This window comes from Peromyscus maniculatus, chromosome 20 (assembly GCF_049852395.1).
Source record: "Peromyscus maniculatus bairdii isolate BWxNUB_F1_BW_parent chromosome 20, HU_Pman_BW_mat_3.1, whole genome shotgun sequence".
NCBI classification, from domain to species: Eukaryota; Metazoa; Chordata; class Mammalia; order Rodentia; family Cricetidae; genus Peromyscus; species Peromyscus maniculatus.
This window is the reverse complement of record NC_134871.1, coordinates 17742892-17754693: the sequence shown is the minus strand read 5'-3', so window position 1 is coordinate 17754693 and position 11802 is coordinate 17742892.

Sequence of the window (11802 nt, the reverse complement as noted above, 5' to 3'; positions counted from 1 at the left end):
GGTTTTTTAGTTGGGGTGTTGTTGAAGGAGACACAAGCAAAGAAAGAAAGTTAGCCAATTGCTTCTCTAACTCTCTGAGCTCACAGGTTTTCACCCTAGCCTTTGAATCTCGAGATTTATTAGAATGATAGTGATAGTTAAAGCTGCCTTTAGCTGCAGAAACAGAACCGTTGTCTGGGGGAACCAAATTCCCCCCAAGGCTATGACCTGAGCTGCTGGACCTGCTAATAGTTTAAAGTGCAGCCACTGCGATGAAGGTAAGACAGCACTTTTGTATATTGCTTTATTTATTTATATTGTATTTCTTATTTTAGAAGATACATTTTCAACTTTTTAAAGTTTTTCTTCACCATTTAAACTCCATCTTCTCCATGGATTGCCCTAACTGTTTAACTTTTTGTTTTCATAATGATTGCTACCTGTACCACTTACTTGATCATTTAATCATGACTATTTCCTGACTGCTTTTGCATAGCACTTTTTGTTCTTTATTGTGCTATCATATAAATATTTTGTGTTATTTTTCTAAAAGTATTATAAAGAAACGAATTCACAGGTTATTCTGTTTTACAAACATAAAGCAACCATTTGGAAATAGTGTGTGTGTTTGTGTGTGTGTGCCCCCTCAGGGAAAAATTCAAAGATTGTGTGATAAGGCAGAACATGAACCTGAGATTAAAGATCCACATTACTAAGTGATAGGCATATTAATTTACTGTAGTTTATATGAAAGCCATCAATTGCAGTGGAATAAACTGAGGTTGGCTCTTTCCATCCTTTTTATGATTCTGACCACCAAGAACTGCCATGATTGTCTCATCTGTTACACTGCACATTTATGTCATTCAAGCCAAAGTCATACAAAAAGAAAAGAAAAGAAATACTATATTTTGTCAACATGGAAAATAATTTAAAATAACCTTCCACAGAATATAACATGAAATTTCATCCAGTGGCCTTTACAACACTGATTGATTATCATGGCTGTGACCTTTCATTAAAGCTTTTCTGCATTCACCAATAGCTGACATAATTTCAAAAATGTCTTAGGGAATTTCAGCCAACACACACACACACACACACACAAACACTCACAGCATATACAAAGTCTGAAAGCTGATAAATATTTGCCTCCAAAGTAAGGTTTAGACTTTTCTAGTACCTTTAGATGGAAGAACAAACATTTCAGAGTGAATCTTCTAAATTCAGAAAGAAGGGAAAAAAACCCCATATTCTTCAGGAATTTTAATTTATGGAAAATTCTTACTTGGGCTAGAGGCTATAAATCCAAACAAGATCTCTTTTCAAATAACTCACAGTTTAGAGGGAAATAAATGTTTATTTAAAACATGCCATAGCACTACAGTAGAAACACACATAATATATTGCCAGTCCTCCAGCAATAGGCAGAATAAATACTGGGTCACCTAAATGACTTTAACAAAAGCTATTCATGAAGATACAGGCATGGTGCAGAACATGTGCAGAATGGGGCTAATTCTGTTACCATCTTCAGCTTAAAGAGTCAGAGGACTGGAACTCAGAAGATGACACAGTGAAGAATTCTTATTTCACTGTGAGGAAACTGGTAGCATAAATACTTTCACCTCCCCTTCATTCATCTCTCTCTTCCGCCATTATTTCACCTTCACTGCTTCAGAGGCCAGTGATGCTATGTGAGGTGGCAGTGTGTACAGGTATAGGGAGAAGGAAGGAGGTGACCTGTAGGAATACATGGGAGATGCTCAGTGCGGATGCTATAAAATCATGAATGGATTCGTGATTAGCCTGTACTAAATGATAGGAGAAGAGTTTACTATATAAAATTTTAAGCTGAACTTAGAATGATGAGTTGTATTTTAACTTGAATGACAGGAAGGCACCAAAATGTCATGTAAAATAAACTATACAAGGAAAGACTTTTGCACAAATTTGTGGACTAATTTGAGATAATGTGATGTTGATATCAAATTTCCAATTTGTGTATAAATAATAGGATGGAAATCTGTCAATTTAGAGTTTTACTGAAGTAGGAAAGATAGAATTCTAGTAAATTCCATACATTCTCACAATTCAAGGGCCTTCTAATTGATATGAATAGAGTAGCTTAATCTTTCACAAGACATGAAGTAAAGCAAAATTTCATGTCATTTTCATATAAAATCTACCATATTCACATTTCCTTCATGCTGAGTTGAGAAATCATTTGAAACTATCCTTTATGATCCATTGTGGATATCTCCTTTTATCTGATTTTTCTAACACTAACACTTTCTTATTCTGGCAAGAAAAAAGATAACTGGGAAGATTTCATTCATGAAGAGGATAAAGAGGAGGGTAAAGATGAAGAGGGAGAAGGAGCAGAAAGAGGGGCGAATGTAGGTAGAGTAGGAGAACAAGGTAGAGGAATCAACATGGCTTTATAGCACAAGAAATTCACATGCCAATGCATTGAACTTAAACAATTATTGAGAAATTGGCTGAACCTAAGCATATAGTCCCATCCTCTCTGACCTTATGTAGGACTTGATCACTTCAATGCAGGGAATCACAAACTATCAGTGCTTCTGTGTGTGTGTGTGTGTGTGATCGAGGAAACTATTTTATTTGTTTGGATTTTTTTCTTTATGGTACACTTCACGTTCCTGTCTGTGCCATTTGGAGCACTGTAAACATATTTAGGTATTTATTATTTGATAAAAACACAGACTGAAATTGGCTTTCTAAGCTGCCTTTGCTCTGACAAAAAGGACAAAGGGAGCAAAACCAAAAAAAAAAAAAAACAAAAAAAAAACAAAAAACAAACAAACAAAAAAAAACAGTGGAGGAGGTTGGCATTGCTATTACATGTTTAGTGTTGTTAGTCTGGTCAAAGTCTTATTTTAGAAATTAAATGCTGCTTCAAGCTTCACAGCTCACTGGATTTTTTCCCTCTGTGAACGAAAAAGGACAATTACAACCTATTATTAAAGCAGTGTGAGTGTCTGCATCAATCCTGCCTTTTAAGAATGAATGACACAGGTCAAAGACCCTAGTGGCAAATGCATGTTAGTGGTGTCTGCTCCTTAGTTATACTGTCCCAGATAAGGCATGAAAGGAGTAACCCAAATGCAATAGACTATGACAGGATCTCAAGTCACACAAGCACCTCATTCCATAATTTGAGTCTGTCATCTGTGATGGTCCTTGATGTTTCTTTTATAAGGGCCCTCTGATATCAATGCAGCCCGTAAGCCTTTGAGAATTAGAACATTAGGATGTGAGCTATTCAGGATCTGGGAAGATGTGCGTGGAAGATGAAACACTTCAATTTCACAAGAATCAGAGGCTGGGCTCATAAACAGAGCAGGTGCAGATCAAGTTGAGATGAATAAACAGCCTTGTAAAGAGATGGAAAAGGACAAGCATCCTGCCTGTCTTGACAGTTTGCTTTTAAGATGTCTGACAATTTTTTTTAACTCACCATTTTAAATGTTATACAGCTATTACTATGTACTTTTAATTGGTTAACTATTTAAAAGTTTTATGTTGAAAACTAGAATGATTTGCTGCTGAACGACGAAAAATATACATATTTCTTTTAAGGACCCATGTCTGAAGGACTGTCTGAATGGTAATTCTTAAGCTAATTTTGGTTTGATTTTGATTTTGGTTTGATTTTGTTTAGACAAGGCTTCACTCTGTGTGCCTGGCTCCTCCACCCTAAGTTCTGCAGAGCATTAATCCTGTGACAATCCCAGAAAATTTTCTTCATGTTTCTGTTCATTTTCCAACATGCTCTTCGTAGTTCCTTCTTCTATAGTTCTCTTCTTCTGATGATCCTTTATTTTGAATTCCCTCCCCAACCAGGGGGAAGTATTTTATTGTGGGTAAGAGATAGAACAGCTTTGAATGGTCAGGGCTATCTTCTAGAGCCATAATAATAGCCAGTTTTCAGATTTTTTTTCCAAAATTGAAACTAATTCAATATTATCAATAATTTATTTGTTTAAAAAATCAAACATAATTTTAAACATATAGTGGACAGTAAAGGAGTATGATACACTCATGATTTATACTCTAACCTTCTGGTATTCATTATGTATGTATACATACATTCATATTTTAGTTCAAATCATCATATTATTAACAGAATTACAGTTTCTTCTTAAATACTTTAAGAACTATAAAAATAAAATGATTTTCCTAAGTAGTAACACTACTGAGACCCACAATTTAAAATAATTTCTGAAACATAGCTGAATAAACCCATAATGAATTTTTTTATATTTCCCAAAATCATATTTTTAGGTGAATTGCTATGATCCACCTAAACATAAACAATTCCATTCATGTCATCTCTTATATGTCCTTCAATGACTTAGTTTGAAGAGGTTATGATTGAAGAGCATGCTTTTCTGAATGTGTGCTTTTTTTCTAGTACCATTAAATTTAGTCTTTTATATGTTTTTTCTAAGTATTATAGGTCCTGTCCATGATATTTTATATTACACCATCTCCCAATGTTAAAAGTATTTTTTTTCTGGAGGTACAACCCGATTTGTTCTTTTTCCTAAGTATATTGTTTAATCTTCAAGACTCTTCAAAATATGACTTAGATGTTCTTAGTTCAAGGGACAATAGCTTCTCAGAAAAGACTCATTGAAGTTGGAGTAAATACTGCTAGGTAAAATCCATAGAGGTGTGTGTGTGTGTGTGTGTGTGTGTGTGTGTGTGTGTGTGTGTGTGTGTGTTCTTAAAAATGAGATTATTTTTAAACCATAGTGTTAAGAAGTAAAACTTTTCCATAAAGTAGATATAAAACCTTCAGTTCCACTTACCTTACTGGTATAAAGGCATCAAATCTTATTTTATGGCTTCTTTTATCAAGCTTACTATTTTACATCAATGGTCAACATGAGTCAAGAATGAGAACAACCCCCAAAACAAACAAGCTTCTCTTCTGATCTGATGTTTGTTGAATCTTGCTACATGTTCAAATTTGTCACTTGGGCAACATTATTTGCTTCTGTTTCACAGACTCAAAATACAATTATAGTGTCATCCAGTCTTTCTGTAAACTGGATTAAATTACTTTTCTGTCACCAAGCTAGGTAGACCTTATATGAATTCTCCCTTTGAAATTTACAATAGAATGAAACCCTAAATCTCATCTCTATTTTAGCATGAACATTATATTAAACAACAGTGTTTTCCATGTTGGATATCTTAAATTTGTTTATATCTCTCTATCATCATGTGACAATTATCTTATCAACTATCTATTTATCTATCTACCTACCTATCATCTTTCAATCATCTACCTATATCTATCTATCTATCTATCTATCTATCTATCTATCTATCTATCTATCTATCTATCTATCTATCATCTATCTATCATCTATTTATTATCTACCTATCTATCCATATCTGTCTATTATCTATTATCTATCTAAAATCTATCAATCATTTATCTATCTATATCTGTTGTCTATCTATGTACCTACCTATGTATCTATCTATGTATCTGTCTATTATCTTTCTATGTACCATCTATTTTCATACCAACTACTTATCTTTTTTTGTTTTAAATAATGATAAAGCAGACATAATTTGATTTTGTAAAATCCCTTTAGATCAATCTAAGGGAGTGGACAGCAATAGTCACTTAAAAATAAGAACATTATCTTAATTGTGACATTTGTACTGCAATATTGTAAATGCAGAATATTATATTTGTTCTCCTTTGTTCAGAGCTTTGTTTTTTTCATAGTGTTCCAGATTTTTTGGATGTTTGTTGCCTGTATATTCTTAGATTTAGTATTTTCTTTGCCTGAGCTCTCCATTTCTGCTCTTTTGTCTTCAAGTCATGAAATTCTTTCTTCTATGTGTTTTATTCAGTTGGTGTTGTGGTTTATCTTTCTACTTTCAATACAGAATTACAGTATATCCATGTAAGTTTGGTCTTCAATGTCTAATGTCAAAAATGTCCCAAGATTCTCTTACTAAAGCATTAGAAATGATCAGAACTCCTATTTTTAGTCTAGTCTGGCTGTCCAGTGAGCTCTTGTGATCTGACTGTCTCTGCTACCCAGTGATGTGATACAGGGACACCTAGATTATGATAACATTTTCAATATCGTAGCTACTTTTACAAACACATTTATTTAGTCAATTTGTGTATTTTATTTATTTTTATTTTTATTTTTATTTTTTTGGTTTTTTCGAGACAGGGTTTTTCTGTGTAGCTTTGCGCCTTTCCTGGAACTCACTTGGTAGCCCAGGCTGGCCTCGAACTCACAGAGATCCGCCTGCCTCTGCCTCCCAAGTGCTGGGATTAAAGGCGTGCGCCACCACCGCCCAGCTAATTTGTGTATTTTAATTTAAAAACATTGCTATTGTTTTTAACTCTTTCTGCCATTTTATTCTATGTCAAAATTTACTCACATTTTCTTATGTTAATTTGTGTGTTGAATACTCTGTTGATCCCTATTTTTTATCTTGTTAATATTTCTATCATTGTACATTTTGTTTATTGTAGCAATATAGTGGAGACTCTATTGCTGAACACCATATGCTGACATAATATATGTAAAAGAGTAGGGTACATCATCTTGTTAAATTACACTTCAACTTTACATTTGTATATTTTTATTTTAAAAAATTTCAAACAATTAATTTTGTTCATGTTTTTTCCCTTCTCTAAATTCATCCCAGATACTGATCACCTCCCTACCCACCCAACATCATGGTCTTTCTCTCTTTCTCCCCTCTTTCTCCTTGCAAAGCAAAAACAAAACAAAAAATGGGTGCTCAAATAAATACAATGAAATGAAGATTTTGCCTGCACTCTTCCACAAAACTTTATTTTCCTTCCTTCCCCGTTGCCCCAGGAATCCTCACTGGCTACTTGTATTCCAAAGGTCAGATTCTGTTGTGTTTTTTTTTTTTTCACTCTCTTTAACCTTAGCACATTCATTTAGAACTAGCTTATGCCAGTGATTGTTTCTTATTGTTTGAATTTAATAAAAAGCCATAGCAAGTTATCATTTATTTCTTGCTATATCTAGTTTCATAGATTTTCTTAAGTTTACACTCAATTTTTCTTCCAGAATGATGCTAATAATCTTATCTCTTTCATCCTAAATATTTAATTACCTACTGATTCAGTGTAGTCTTTGTGCTACTTATCCAAGGTAGGAAACTTTTCAACTTGGTTTTAGAAAAAAAAATTGTCTCATCCAGATCAATTTATATTTTTGCTAAAAGATCTTGTAGCACTGACTGAGTTCCTTTTGTAACTAAGACTAGTTATAGTCTTGTGACTCTTTAAAAAATAATTTTAATTATTTGAGAATTTTATGCAGATCCAACCTCTCTTTTTGACCCACTTAGCACCCTCATTTTTCATAAGCTCATCAAGTACAATTTGTGCTGCCTACTTATTCTTGAGTTCATGGTCATTCACTGGCCTGTGATGGACCTACCAGGGGCCACATCCTTAAAGAAAAATAACTCTCCCCCCACTAGTAGCTACTAAAGGCCAGCAGCTCCTTAGGGGTGGGATTTTGTGCCCACCTCCACTACTCATGCTGAAATTTTTCTTACATGAGCTTGAACAGTCCTGTGCATGCTATATATTTGTGAGGTAATTGGTACAACTGTCCTGTTGTGTCTAGAAAACAGTGTTTTATTGTAGTCATCTCTCACCTCTGGATCTTACAATTATTCAGCCTATTCCTCTATAATAATATCTCAGCCATGAAAGGATGAGTTATGATATACATGTCCATTAAAAGCTGAGAGAATTTCTTTGTCCTCATTTTGCAGTTAACACTTCCATCACTGCCATTAAGAAAATCTCATTACACATTATCATCTCTTTTGAAAAAAAATGTCTATTTTTATTTTATGTGTACATATAAGCATATTATGTGTACTCTGAATACACTTGGTGCCTGCCAAAACTGGAAGAGGGCACTGTATTTCTTTGGAACTGGAATTAAGAAAGGTCATAATTCCTTATGTGGGTGCTGGGACATGAATCTGGATCTTCTGTAAGATCAGCAAATGCTGTTCATCACTGAGCCATCTCTCTAGCCCTTGTCCCCCCACTGCCATAGTACATATGTTTATACATGTTCATAAGTGTGCATGTGTCCTCAATCACTCTCTACCTCATTTTTGACAAAGTTTTTATTTTTTTAAATGAACCTTGAACTCACTACTTTGGTTAGACTGGTTGACTTAAAAACCTTGTGGCTCCTTTTATCTCTGCCTACCCAGTGCTAAGGTTACGGGAGTGTACTGTTTCACCTAGGTTTTTACGTAAGTCCTGGAGATCCAAACTAAGTTCCTCATGTTTTCATGGCAAGCACTGTATTGACAGAACCATACCACAGCCCATGTTCATCATTTTCTTGCTTAGCCTCAATTTCTCCTCACTTGCTTAGCCACTGCTGTAGAATAGAGAGATGAGCCCTACCCACAATTAAAATTAATCCAATGAAAGCCTAATCTTCATGTGATGTTACTAAGTAGGGAAATATGTAGGAGGTGTTTACAGCATGAAGTTGGAGCTCTCAAGTAAGATTTTAGTGCCTTAATAGTGAACATGATGTGGATGAACATTTGTGCCATTTCTATTGTCTCCTGTGTGAGGATTTTAGAAGATGACTATTGAAAAGTGAGAATGCCATGATTCCATTGTTATCAAAAACCAAACAAGCTATTATCTGGTTCTTGGAGTTCTGGGTCACCTCACTTAGTATAATGCTTTCCAGATCCATCCATTTACTCATGAATTTAATAATTTTATTTTTATTGCAGTTAAATAAAATTCTGTTGTGATTAGGCACCATAGTTTCACTATTCATCCATCAACTGGTCAGCACCTAGTCTATTTCCATGCTCTAGCTATTGTGAATAGAGCAGCCATGAACACAGATGATCAGGGGTCTCTGTGGCAGGATACAGTACTTTGAGTACATGACCAAGCTCATTATTGCAAGGTCTTATATAGATCTACTTCTTGTATTTCTATGAACTATTGCGATGATTTTCACAGCAGAAGTTTCAATTTGCCCTCCTCCAGCAGAGTTGAGCTTTCCCAGTTCCTGATAGCCTTGCCAGTATGTGTTTTCCTCTCTCCTTTTTTTAAATCTAAGCCATACTAAATGGGTCAAGATGAAATCTCAAAGTAGTTTTAATTCATATTTCCAAAATGGCTAAGCACGATGAATGCTCTTAAAACTCTCTAACAACCAGTACTTCTTCTGAGTGTTCTTTGTTCAGTTTCCTTCTCCTTTAAAATTTTCATTCTACTTTTTAATTTAGTTTGGTTTTCTTTTCTTTTCTTTCTTTTTTCTTCTTTTCTTTCCTTCTTCCTTTTTTCCTCCCTCCCTTCCTTCTTTTCTTTCTTTTTTTTTGAGTCTTCTTATACTATAGACACTAATCCTCTGTCAGATGTTTAACTGGTGAAGATTTTTTGCATTCTGTATGCTGCTTCCTAAGTTGATGAACATTTTACTTTACAATACAGCTTTTATTTTTAGTTTCAAGATAACATTCTTTTGGTTCTAATTCCTGGGCAGAACTGAGTTTGTGGCCAGTACAAATTGGATTATATGAGTTATTAAAAAAAGAAGGCATGAAATTTGGGGGTAGATTTGAGAGTAGTTAGAGAAGAGTAAGAAAGAATATATTCAAAATACTTTGGATAAAAGACTCAAAGAATTAATAACAGTATTATTTTGTAAAAATAAAATTAGAAAACCAGTAGAGGATATTTGAAGTACAATAAATAATTCAACCAGTAATATCAAATACATTGTTAAGCCATACTACCAGCCCATTCAGTAAAAGTTTTGAATAGTTATAGAATAGTTACTAGATGCTTAATGCACATGTTGAAATATATTACTTTTACTAACTTCCATCTAGAAGGAAAGTATGTGTATGTATAATGTATATAATCAGGTTTTATGTGACAGAATAGAAGGCATGTGTGTGTGTATGTGTTTGTGCATTTGTATGTGTATATATAAATGATAATCCAAACAAATAATATTTAAATACTTTCTATGCCCTCATATATTTGTCTGTCTATTTTATATATTATTTTCCTTATCAACTAAGGGAAATTGTTTTGCACATATCAGTTAATTTTACTCAGTGGATGCTTTTCATTTTAAAATATGATAGGTATAAAAATGTTGATAAGAATAACATCTAAAATATATCTCAAAGAAAGAAAGGAGTAAGTGGTGTCCCTTCTTACCTTCCTCAGCTGTTCCTTTCCTCCCATCTCCCCTTTCTCCCTCCCTTGTTTTCTTCCTTCTTATATCCTAGATCATTTCCATAGTAATTTGTTAATATCAGGCTTTGATAGTATCTCTTCAATTCACCAAGCAAATCAGCTGTGTGTTTAGAGTAGCACTGATGTAGGTGAGTGAGAAAACTCTTCTCACTCTGATAATTTGGAAGTTATGGCTAAGACTGGTTCCATTTGAGGTAAATGAACTCTGCAAATGTTTTGTTGGTTCTGTGTCTCAACCGAGTTACTATTCATCTTTATATGACTTTTAAATAATTAATCCAGTGATTCATTTTTAAAAGAAGAGAAACATCTGATTTCTAGGGGCTTAGAGTATAACTCAGTTGTAGAACATACTCCTCTCATATGTATGCCCTGGATTTGATCCCAACACATTAAAAACAAGCAAAATATGGATCTCCCTTCCATATTCCAGACCATCAGGTTGAGGGATAAGCAGTGCCCCTTACAAAGGCTTCATGGGAAGCCTGTTAATGCTTCCTGTATCACACATTATGGAGACAAAATAGCTGCTGGAATACAACCAACACTAACTGTTGAATAAATTTTTAGCATTGGCACAAGGAAATGAGATGACATAAAAATCCTTTCCATGGGATAAACATTTTCATCATTAATAGAAAACTTTCACTTTTATAGACATCTCTGGAAACTTTTTAGAATTTCAATGTGCCAACAGATAAGTACATTCTGCTTAAAAGCGTCTTCAACATTTTTATTGCCTTGCCATTAGAGTAAATGTGAATGGAGTCTGCAGTATTGTTAGCGGCCATTTGCATGGAGTGTTGAAGTAGTCCCTTGTCTCTTTGACTAATTAGACATGAGTTGTTAGCTCTTTTTATTATTTTTGAAACTGCTCACATTAGAGTAGTAGATTTTGCATAATTCATCTACTTGTACACTTTGGTAAATTCTCTCGGTCCCAACTGGAGTATTGCTCACTGCCAATTTGTAACTGGTCCATTACTGACTCAGGCTGAATTATCTTACTGAAGGCTCTATTTGTTTGAATAATGAAGTTTTTCCATGAAAAATGATTTCTTCACATTTCAATTATTAACATTTATATTAAAATACTATATTAAATTTTAACCAAAAGAAGTAAACATTATTAAAAATGTACATATTATTGATTTGCAAGCTTGTCTAATCATTTTAATAGTAAATTTTATCAGAGTCTGTCAATTTTTAAGTCACCTTTACCAGCAAGTATTACTAAGATTTAGAGTATATATTTTTTTCTTTAAGGAACAATTACATTTTATCAACATAAGGTTTCAGTGTGCGTGGCATATGGACGATCTTATCCAGTTAGCAGAAACTCTTAAATACTGGAATTACTTATTTTCTAAAAGTCTGTGCACAGGTATAATACACTTGAATTTCAGCTAACAGTTTGCTATGTGAAATAAAGGTTACCTGTTTTCTCTCTGGTCTAATAGTGTAATTTTTCCTCTGTAAGTTAGTAGGTTGTACATAAGCAA